Source organism: Heptranchias perlo, chromosome 9 (genome assembly GCF_035084215.1).
Source record: "Heptranchias perlo isolate sHepPer1 chromosome 9, sHepPer1.hap1, whole genome shotgun sequence".
In the NCBI taxonomy this organism is placed as follows: domain Eukaryota; kingdom Metazoa; phylum Chordata; class Chondrichthyes; order Hexanchiformes; family Hexanchidae; genus Heptranchias; species Heptranchias perlo.
This window is the reverse complement of record NC_090333.1, coordinates 51,341,773-51,351,619: the sequence shown is the minus strand read 5'-3', so window position 1 is coordinate 51,351,619 and position 9,847 is coordinate 51,341,773.

The following is a 9,847-nucleotide window of genomic DNA, read 5'->3' as shown; positions in this document are numbered from 1 at the left end:
CTGCACTGTGGGAGAACCTTCACCACACGGACTGCAGTGGTTCAAGAGGCAGCTCACCACCACTTTCTCAAGGGCAATTAGGGATGGGCAATAAATGCTGGCCTCGCCAGCGACGCCCACATCCCATGAACGGATAAAAAAAAAGAATATTTATCTAATAGCAATCACAATACGATCAAGTTCAACGTTGTGTTTGAAAGGGAGAATCCTGCAACAGCTACTAAGATTCTAAATTTAGGTAAGGCCGACTTCAATGGGATGAGACAGAAACTGTCCACAGTAAACTTGGAAAATCTGTTAATGGGTAAAATGACAGATCAGTGGGAGGTGTTCAAAAAAGAATTTAACGTAATACAGAACTGATTTATACCCCTAAGGGGAAAGAGCTCTATTTGCCAAAAAAAAACAGCCATAGACAACAAAAGAGGTGTAAAGGACAATAAAAAACTATAAGAGAAAGCATACAAAAATGCAAAAAATAACACAGATCCTGGCAACTGGGAGAGATACAAAGAACAGCAAAGGGTGACAAAACAGATAGTAAGAGCTACAAAAAGGGATTATGCAAGGGATATCAAAATCAACACAAAACATTTTTACAATTATATTAGGAAAAAGAGGGTGGTCAAGAGCAATGTGGATCCCTTCAAAACTGATAATATTGTAAATGAAAATAAGGAAATGGCAGACATGTTAAATAATTACTTTGCATCAGTATTTATTCCAGAGGAAGAGGATAGCATGCCGGACACCCCAAGGAAACTAATTTTGAATCAGGAACGGGGACTCACCATAATTAACATAAGCAAATTAACAGTAATGAAGAAAATAACGGCACTAAAGAGTGACAAATCCCCAGGGCCAGATGGTTTCCATCCCAGGGTTTTAAAGGAAGTAGGTGAGAACATTGCAGATGCCCTAACTATAATCTTTCTAAGTTATTTTGATCCAGGAACCCTTCCTTTAGATTGGAAAATTGCACGTCACTCCGCTATTTAAGAAAGGTGAGAGAGGGAATTATAGACCAGTTAGCCTAACATCTGTTGTCGGGAAATTACTAGAGTCCATAATTAACACCTTGAAAATTTTCAGCTGATCAGAGAGAGCCAGTATGGGTTTGTAAAGGGCAAGTCATGCCTGATGAACCTGATTGAATTTTTTGAAGACGTGACTAACGTAGTGGACAGGGGAATGTCTATGGACGTTGTTTACGTGGACTTCCAGAAGGCATTCGATAAAGTCCCTCATAAGAGACTGTTAGCTAAAGTTGAAGCTCATGGAATTGAGGTCAAATTATTGACCTGGTTAGGAAATTGGCTGAATGGCAGGAGACAGAGAGTAGGGATAATGGGCAGGTACTCAAATTGGCAGGATGCAAATTGGCACCACAAGGATCTGTGATGGGGCCTCAGCTATTCACTGTATTTATTAATGACTTAGATGATGGGATAGAGAGCCACATATTCAAGTTTGCCAATGACACAATGATAGGCAGCATTGTAAGCAGTATAGATGGAAGCATAAAATTACAGAGAGATAGCAATAGATTAAATGAATGAGCAAAACTGTGGCAAATGGATTTCAATGCAGGCAAGTGTGAGGTCATACACTTTGTACCTAAAAACGATAGATCAGAGTACTTTCTAAATGGTGAAAAGCTTGAAACAGTGGAGGTCCAAAGAGACTTAAGGATCCATGTACATAGATCATTAAAATGTCATGGACAGGTACAGAAAAAAATCAAAAAGGCTAATGGAATGCTGGCCTTTATATCTGGAGGACTAGAATACAAGGGGATAGAAGGTATACTACAGCTATACAAAGCCCTGGTTAGACCACACCTGGAGTACTGTGTTCAGTTCTGGGCACTGCACCTTAGGGAGCATATATTAGCCTTGGAGGGAGTGCAGCATAGGTTTACTAGAATGATACCTGGACTCCATGGGTTAAATTACGAGGAGAGATTACACAAACTGGAGTTGTATTCCCTGGAATTTAAAGATTAAGGGGTGATTTGATCGAAATTTTCAAGGTATTAAGGGGAACTGATAGGGTAGATAGAGAGAAACTATTTCCGCTGGTTGGAGAATCTAGGACTAGGGGACATAACCTAAAAATTAGAGCCAGGACTTTCAGGAGTGAAGTTAGGAAACATTTCTACACGCAAAGGGTGGTAGAAGTTTGGAACTCTCTTCTGCAAACAGCAGTTGATGCTAGTTCAATTGTTAATTTTAAATCTGAGATTGATAGATTTTTGTTAACCCAAGGTATTAAGAGATATGGGACTAAAGCATGTATATGGAGTTAGGTTACAGATCAGCCATGATCTCGTTGAATGGCAGAACAAGCTTGAGGGGCTAAATGGCCTACTCGTGTTCCTATGTTCCTATCCCACTCCACCCATTTTGGGAAAGGGCGAGAGAAGTTGTATACATAAGGAAAAACCCGAGAGAAAGGGAGAGATCGAAGGAGAAATGCTATTGCGTTGCTGACTTGTACTATTGTTACTAATTATTGTTAAATACTCCTTGTTCTATAAACATAACCATTTGAAGCTTTGTCTGAAAGAATTTAACAATCCCGCTATCCAGTACTTAAGTGAGTCTTCACACTGCTCATCTTGAGTTCACTGGGAAATTGCACATCCCAATCACTGCAGCAAGTAGGAACTCCATGGCGTTTGGAGTCTATGGGGTGGATTTCCATTTCATGTACCAATAAAATGTAATTATTGTGTTGCTAAATTTATCAGCTGATTTAATTTGTTTTTGTGTATATCTCTTTCTCATAATAAACAATTCATAGTTTAGACTCAACTACATAGATTGTCCATATGATATTTTCCACCTATTGGAAAGATCAGGACCATGCAGGATTGTTTCTGGTGTAACTCAGGAGTAGAGTGTTAGCACTGAGGCATGCTACATCCCAAATATTATGTGCATTGTTATGTTCCATTTCATAAGCGGTGTGGGCATGCTTCTGAAAGCTGTGTTTTGCATTGAGCACTAATAAAGAGTGTTAGGAAATGGCTTAAATTCTAACAGTAATTGGGGGGCGGGCGGAAGGGGAAGGAGATAGGAGAACAGAATGAAAGTTTTTAAACTTAATGGCCAGAAATTGCTTAGAAAAGAAAGGTGAGTTCAACAGTGCTCACCGCTCACCGTTATCAGTGGCGAAATCGAGGAGCAAGTTCTGGCATTCGCACATGCGCAGTGAAACACGGAAATTCGGAACTTCTCCTACTGGTTTGCTGGCAATATGACAGCATCGAATAGAAGGTATATTGCTGGCTGCAATCAGTGAAATCATTGAACCAGCATCAACTTGCTCATCTGTCCAGCTGGAAAGTAACTAATATTGCCACAAAATGTGGAGTCTCCTCACTCCTTATTTTAATAGTTTTCGGTCATTAAACAAAAATTAAAACTTTTTCCTTCTGTCTCTTTTATTTAATTCAATTATTTCTTGTCCTCCTTTTTTTCGCTGTCTATAACTGTTTTTACAAATGATTTTGGTGTTCTACCTTTCACTTCCTGGATTTCATGTTCCAGGCTTGTAGAAACCGTCCGCAGCTTGTCAAAAATGCTGCGATCTGATTAGTAAAGGGGAGAGATTGATCGTCTCGCTTCTCCCATGGGTCCTAGCTTCGCTGGAGTTAATGCTGGGCTCTTCTCCCCTACCTATTCGAGGAAGTGCCAGGAGTAAAGACCATGATAAGTTAGTGGTTAGTATAAATCTATGGAGCGGTAAGCACTGTTGGTTCACCGCTCCGAGCAGTTTCTGGGCAATTATTTTAAATTATATGATTTTTTAAAAGTAGATATTTTGGTAATATGACATTAGTTTTATAATTATTATTCTACTTGTAATATCTCAGTAGCATTACTACTGTAACATAAGTAGATTTTTCAGCATCACGATATGTGAGCTGAAATATTTTCTTTTAAAACTCCAACATCGGGAGGACAAAAGTAAAATAATTTTGATTTCAATATTTGCCTTTGAGCTGCATCTTATATGCAGGACTGACATCTGGAAATGCTTAAGTAAGAGAAAATACATTTAAAAAGGTTCTGAATATAGATGTCTCATTACAATGGTTCAGTTAATAAGCCCATTACCAGTGTGGAATTGAAGCGTACAGGTCAGGAAGATCCCAGGTTTGATCTCCAGTCTGTGCTGGCAGTAGAGCACTATAATTGGTCTCAGTGTCACTGAGCCAGGGGTCCAGGTCCTGATTGCTGTCCAGTGACTCCTGCTGTAAGGTGCATGGGCAGGCAGCATCAGGATCAGCTGTGATTCCCTCCATGTTCAAATAGCCTTCCAACACTTAGCTGTTTCCCCACCCCCCGGTTCTTGTTTAGATGCATCACCGGAGAGGCAGGACTTCCGCCCACCATGGAGATGCTGTGGTGATCCTGGCTGACTTTCCAACCTCTGGCTCATTATCAAATTGGAGACAGACAGGAGTTTGGATGAACAGAGGGCGGAGTTTTGATATGGCAGGCCTCCGGAACCAGCCCCAGATTCTGTGCTCCCTACCAAATGACTTTTTTGCTTTGATAAAGTTTTACCCCCCTTTTTAGGCTTGTCAACTCTGGACGTATTCTTGGAGGTTTCATCACATGACCTCCTGCCTCCAACTACTCCACCCGGTCAAACAATATCCAATATTTTTATAACTAATAAACCAAAGTTTTCAAAGAAAATGAAAAAACACACAACTTTCTGGAATGCTCCTATGATGTTTCTGTCAGTTTGCTTGCAGCAGTGGTCAATTGCAGAGATTAATCTTTAATTCCTGGAGGCTCCAGGACAATCCTGGAGGGTTGGCAACCCTGCCCCTTTTTGGGCCTGTGCAAAGCTCCCTGAGCTGCATCTTATATGCAGGACTGACATCTGGAAAAGCTTAAGTAAGAGAAAATACATTTAAAAAGGTTCTGAATATAGATGTCTCATTGCAATGGTTCAGTTAATAAGCCCATTGCCAGTGTGGAATTGAAGCGTACAGGTCAGGAAGATCCCAGGTTTGATCTCCAGTCTGTGCTGTCTCCGCCCTCTGTTCATCCGGACTCCTGTCTGTCTCCAATTTGATAATGAGCCAGAGGTTGGAAAGTCAGCCAGGGTCACCACAGCATCTCCATGGTGGGTGGAAGTCCTGCCTCTCCGCTGATGCATCTAAACTAGAACCGGGGGTGGGGAAACAGCTAAGTGTTGGAAGGCTATTTGAACATGGAGGGAATCACAGCTGATCCTGATGCTGCCTGCCCATGCACCAATGGCACAAGTTCTAGTTGCACATTGATTTCTTGGTCTCCTTCCGCCACCCACTGAATGCTGGATTCCTGGGCCCATCAGGTAGCCCCTCCCCCCAGTGTTTGTACAGTGCAAATGGCAGGATACAAGGTGGAGCATATATTTCCCTCAGTTGCGTGAATTTAACGTATGCCCGTACTGGATCTACTGAAAAATCGACAGCTGATAGGGTGAAATGAAGTAGGCTTGGAGGAAGCTCATGTGTAGCATAAACACCGGCATAGACCAATTGGGCCGAATGGCCTGTTTCTGTGCTGTAATTTCTATGTAATTCTATAGAGAGCAAAAAGGCTAAGCCTTAATGTCTAACTCCATGCATAAAAATGGCCAATTGGGCAAAGTACTGAGAGCAGCTCAAACCTATTGAACCGTATCCCAGTATGAGTCAATGCCTACAGGAAAGGAGAGGACAAAAGCTTTGGCTTTTCATATAATTGCATTGAAAACACACTTATAGCGACAAAATATAAAACTACACAAGTAATGATTAAATAACAAGGCTACAATTGTTTCTTATCCATGAAAGGGAAGTAGCATGTTTACAGGCACATTGCTTAGGACAAAAGTGAAAAATATCTGAGAAACTCAAAAATGATTTAAGGGGTTGTACTGAGATTCTGCTCATGCTACACTCGTGCTGTTTCACAAACACTTGGGAAATCCATCATCAGGTTGGGTTGATGAAGTCTGTTAGACTGTGTGTGTGTTACTATCACAGTCCTTAGAAGGACATGGTTTTAAGTTTCTCAGCATTTGTGCCTCAGCAGTGTCGGGTTTAAATCCTGCAGTGCAAACATTTATGCTGGAGGCATTTGTATGAAACTCAAAACAACCCTTCAAAGTGAAAAAAAAAGTATAAACAGAACTAAAATTGATTGCTTTTGCAACAATGCCAGAAGTTGTAGACTATAAGGATTTTTTTTAAAACTGAGGCTCAATGAGAGTGTTTACTTTAGTTATCTAAGTTTTTTTTGCTGGCCTGTGTTTTTCTCTTTGCCCCAATTTTGTCCTCTCCTCCTCTTCGCCTCTTCTGAAAGCACTGACTCATGCTGATCCATAGACTAGGGGCACATTGATTTCAATTGAAATGAAAATCGGGAAAGGTATTTAAGGGGTGATCAAGCCGATATTGCCCATTTTACTCTATCTCCCAAAGTTAAAATGACCTCCTGAGTGTCGATAGGTTATTCTACCACAGAGTCCTTCACAGCCAAGCCTCACTCTGTCCTTTTCCACATGTGCATTTTCCAGCATAAGTCACAGGAAAGCAATCAAGAACAGAAACCCTGGCTGATTTCTGATTTGTTTCCTAGTCCAGGGATGTTGACTCCAATTGAACACTGATCCAAATGTGGACTATCCATTAACAGCAGTTTCTTTGTTTACAGTTTTATAAAGTTATAAGATTAAGTATCGCGTCTTCACAAGACTATCATGTGTATCCTGTGAATCCTATATAATATCAATGTTAAGCTCTTAATTTTTTTAATACAATTTTCCACTTGAGCCTGCAGAATAGCTACCAAATAATTATTGTTTAAAAGTTCTGGGATAATAAGTATTTATAGTGCATAAGTGATTCTACAAAAATCAAAAGTAAAATACTGCGGATGCTGGAAATCTGAAATAAAAACAGAAAATGCTGGAGAAGCTCAGCAAGTTAGGCAGCATCTGTGGAGGAAGAGACAGAGTTAACGTTTCAGGTCGAAGACCTTTCATCAAAACTGGAAGATGTTAAAGTTTTTGAGCAAGTACAGAGCCAGGAAAAGAGTGGGGGGGTGGGGGAGGAAAGAACAAAAGGGAAGGTCTGTGATGGGGTAGAGGGCACGAGTAACTAAATGATAAAAGGGATGATAGTGCAAAGCAAGGAGGGTGGTAATAGGACAGGTTAAGAAACAAAAGATTGATCAAGAGTAGCTGTAAATGGCAGCAGCAGAACCATTACCTGCACTAGCTGACAGAAAAAATGGGAGCAGTGGTTATGATCTGAAGTTATTGAAATCAGTGTTGAGTCTGGAAAGTTGTAAAGTGCCTAAACGAAAGATAAGGTGCTGTTCCTCAAGCTTATGTTGAGCTTCATTGGATCAGTGTAAGAGGCCGAGGACAGAGAGGTCAGAGTAGAAGTGGGATGGGGAATTAAAATGGCAAGCGACCGGCAGGTCAGGATCATGCTTGCGGACAGAGCAGAGGTGTTCAGCAAAGCGATCACCCAATCTGTGTTTGGTCTCCCCAATGTAGAGGAGACCGCATTGTGAGCAGCGATTACAGTATACTAAATTGAAAGAAGTACAAGTAAATCACTGTTTCACCTGGAAGGAGTGTTTGGGGCCCTGGACGGTGGGCAGGGAGAAGGTGAAGGGGCAGGTGTTGCATCTCCTGCGCTCGCACGGGAAGGTGCCGTGATGAGGAGTGCGGGTGTTGGGGGTGATGGAAGATTGGACTAGGGTGTCACGGAGGGAGCGGTCCCTTCAGAATGCTGAAAGGGGAGGGGAAAGGAAGATGTGTTTGGTGGTGGGATTGTGCTGGAGGTGGTGGAAATGGCGGAGGATGATACGTTGAATGTGGAGGCTGGTGGGGTGGAAGGTGAGGACAAGGGGGGACCCTATCATGGTTCTGGGAGGAAAGGGAAGGGGTGAGGACAGAAGTGCGGGAAATAGGACGGACACAGTTGAGGGTCCTGTCAACTGCAGTGGAGGGGAATCCTCGGTTGAGGAAAAAGGAAGACATATCAGAAACACTGTATGGAAGGTGACATCGTCAGAACAGAAGCGACGGAGACGGAGAAACTGGGAGAAAGGAATAGAGTCCTTACAGGAACTGAGGTGGGAGGAAGTGTAATTAAGGTAGCTGTGGGAGTCAGTGGGCTTATAATAGATATTGGTTGACAGCCTATCCCCATAAATGGAGGTAGAGAAGTCAAGGAAGGGAAGGGAAGGGTTGGAGATGGACCATGTGAAGGCGAAGGAAGGGTGGAAATTGGAAGCAAAGTTGATGAAATTTTCCAGTTTGGTGCGAGAGCAGGAAATGGCACCAATACAGGAAAAAGAGGAGAGGGAGGGGACCTGAGTAGGAATGTTCAAGGTATCCCATAAAAAGGCAGGCATGGCTGGGACCCATATGGGTTCCCATAGCAACATCTTTTATTTGGAGGAAGTGAGTGGAGTCAAAGGAGAAGTTGTTCAACGTAAGAACAAGTTCAGCCAGGCAGAGGAGGATGGGGACTGGTTGGGCCTCCATTCAAGGAAGAAGTGGAGGGCCTGCAGGCCATCCTGGTGGTGGATGGAGGTGTAGAGGGACTAGACATCCATGGTGAAATGGAGACAGTTAGAACCGGGGAACTGCAAATTGTTAAAGTGGTGGAGGGTGTCAGAAGAGTCGCAGATGTAGGTTGAAAGAGACTGAATAAGGGGAGGAAATATAGACTTTGAGATAGGAGGAAATAAGTTCCGTGGGGCAAGAACAGGCTGAAACAATGGGTCTCCCAGGGCAGTCCTGTTTGTAGATCTTGGGAAGGAGGTAGAAGAAGGCTGTGCGGTGTTGGGGGACTATGAGGTTGGAGGCCATGGAGGGAAGATCTCCAGAGGAGATGAGGTCAGTGACGGTCTGGGAAACTATAGCTAGACAAACAGGACTGCCCTGGGAGACCCATCGTTTCAGCCTGTTCTTGCTCCACGGAACTTATTTCCTCCTATCTTGACTCTATTTTTTCTCCCCTTGTCCAATCTCTTCCAACCTACATTCGTGAATCTTCTGACGCCCTCCGCCACTTTAACAGTTTCTAGTTCCCCAGCCCTAACCGTCTCCTTTTCGCCATGGATGTTCAGACCCTCTACACCTCAATCCCCCACCAGGACGGCCTGCGGGCCCTCCGCTTCTTCCTTGAACGGAGGCCCAACCGGTCCCCATCCACCTCCACCCTCCTCTGCCTGGCTGAACTTGCTCTTACGTTGAAAACTTCTCCTTTGATTCCACTCACTTCCTCCAAATAAAAGATGTCGCTATGGGAACCCATATGGGTCCCAGCTATGCCTGCCTTTTTGTGAGATAGGTGGAACATTCCTTGTTCCAGTCCTACTCAGGTCCCCTCCCTCACCTCTTATTCCGGTACATTGGCAATTAGGGATGGGCAATTAGGGATGGGCAATAAATGCCGGCCTTGCCAGCGACGCCCACATCCCGTGAACGAATAAAAAAAATTTTTAAAAATTGTTGACTGTATCGGTGCCGCTTCCTGCTCTTGCTCCGAATTGGAAAATTTAATCAACTTTAACTCTTTTAAAATCTTCCAGTTCTGACGAAAGATCATCGACCTGAAACGTTAACTCTGTTTCTTTCTCCACAGATGCTGCCTGACTTGCTGAGCTTCTCCAGCATTTTCTAATTCTATAAAAATTTAATTTTATGCCTGCTTTTTAATGGAACACTTTGGCAATAAGTAGTGTGTATTCTAATCCCCTTGAGATAAAGACCAATATTCCATTAGTCTTTTTGATTTTTTTTGTACCCATCCACTAGCTTTTAGTGATTT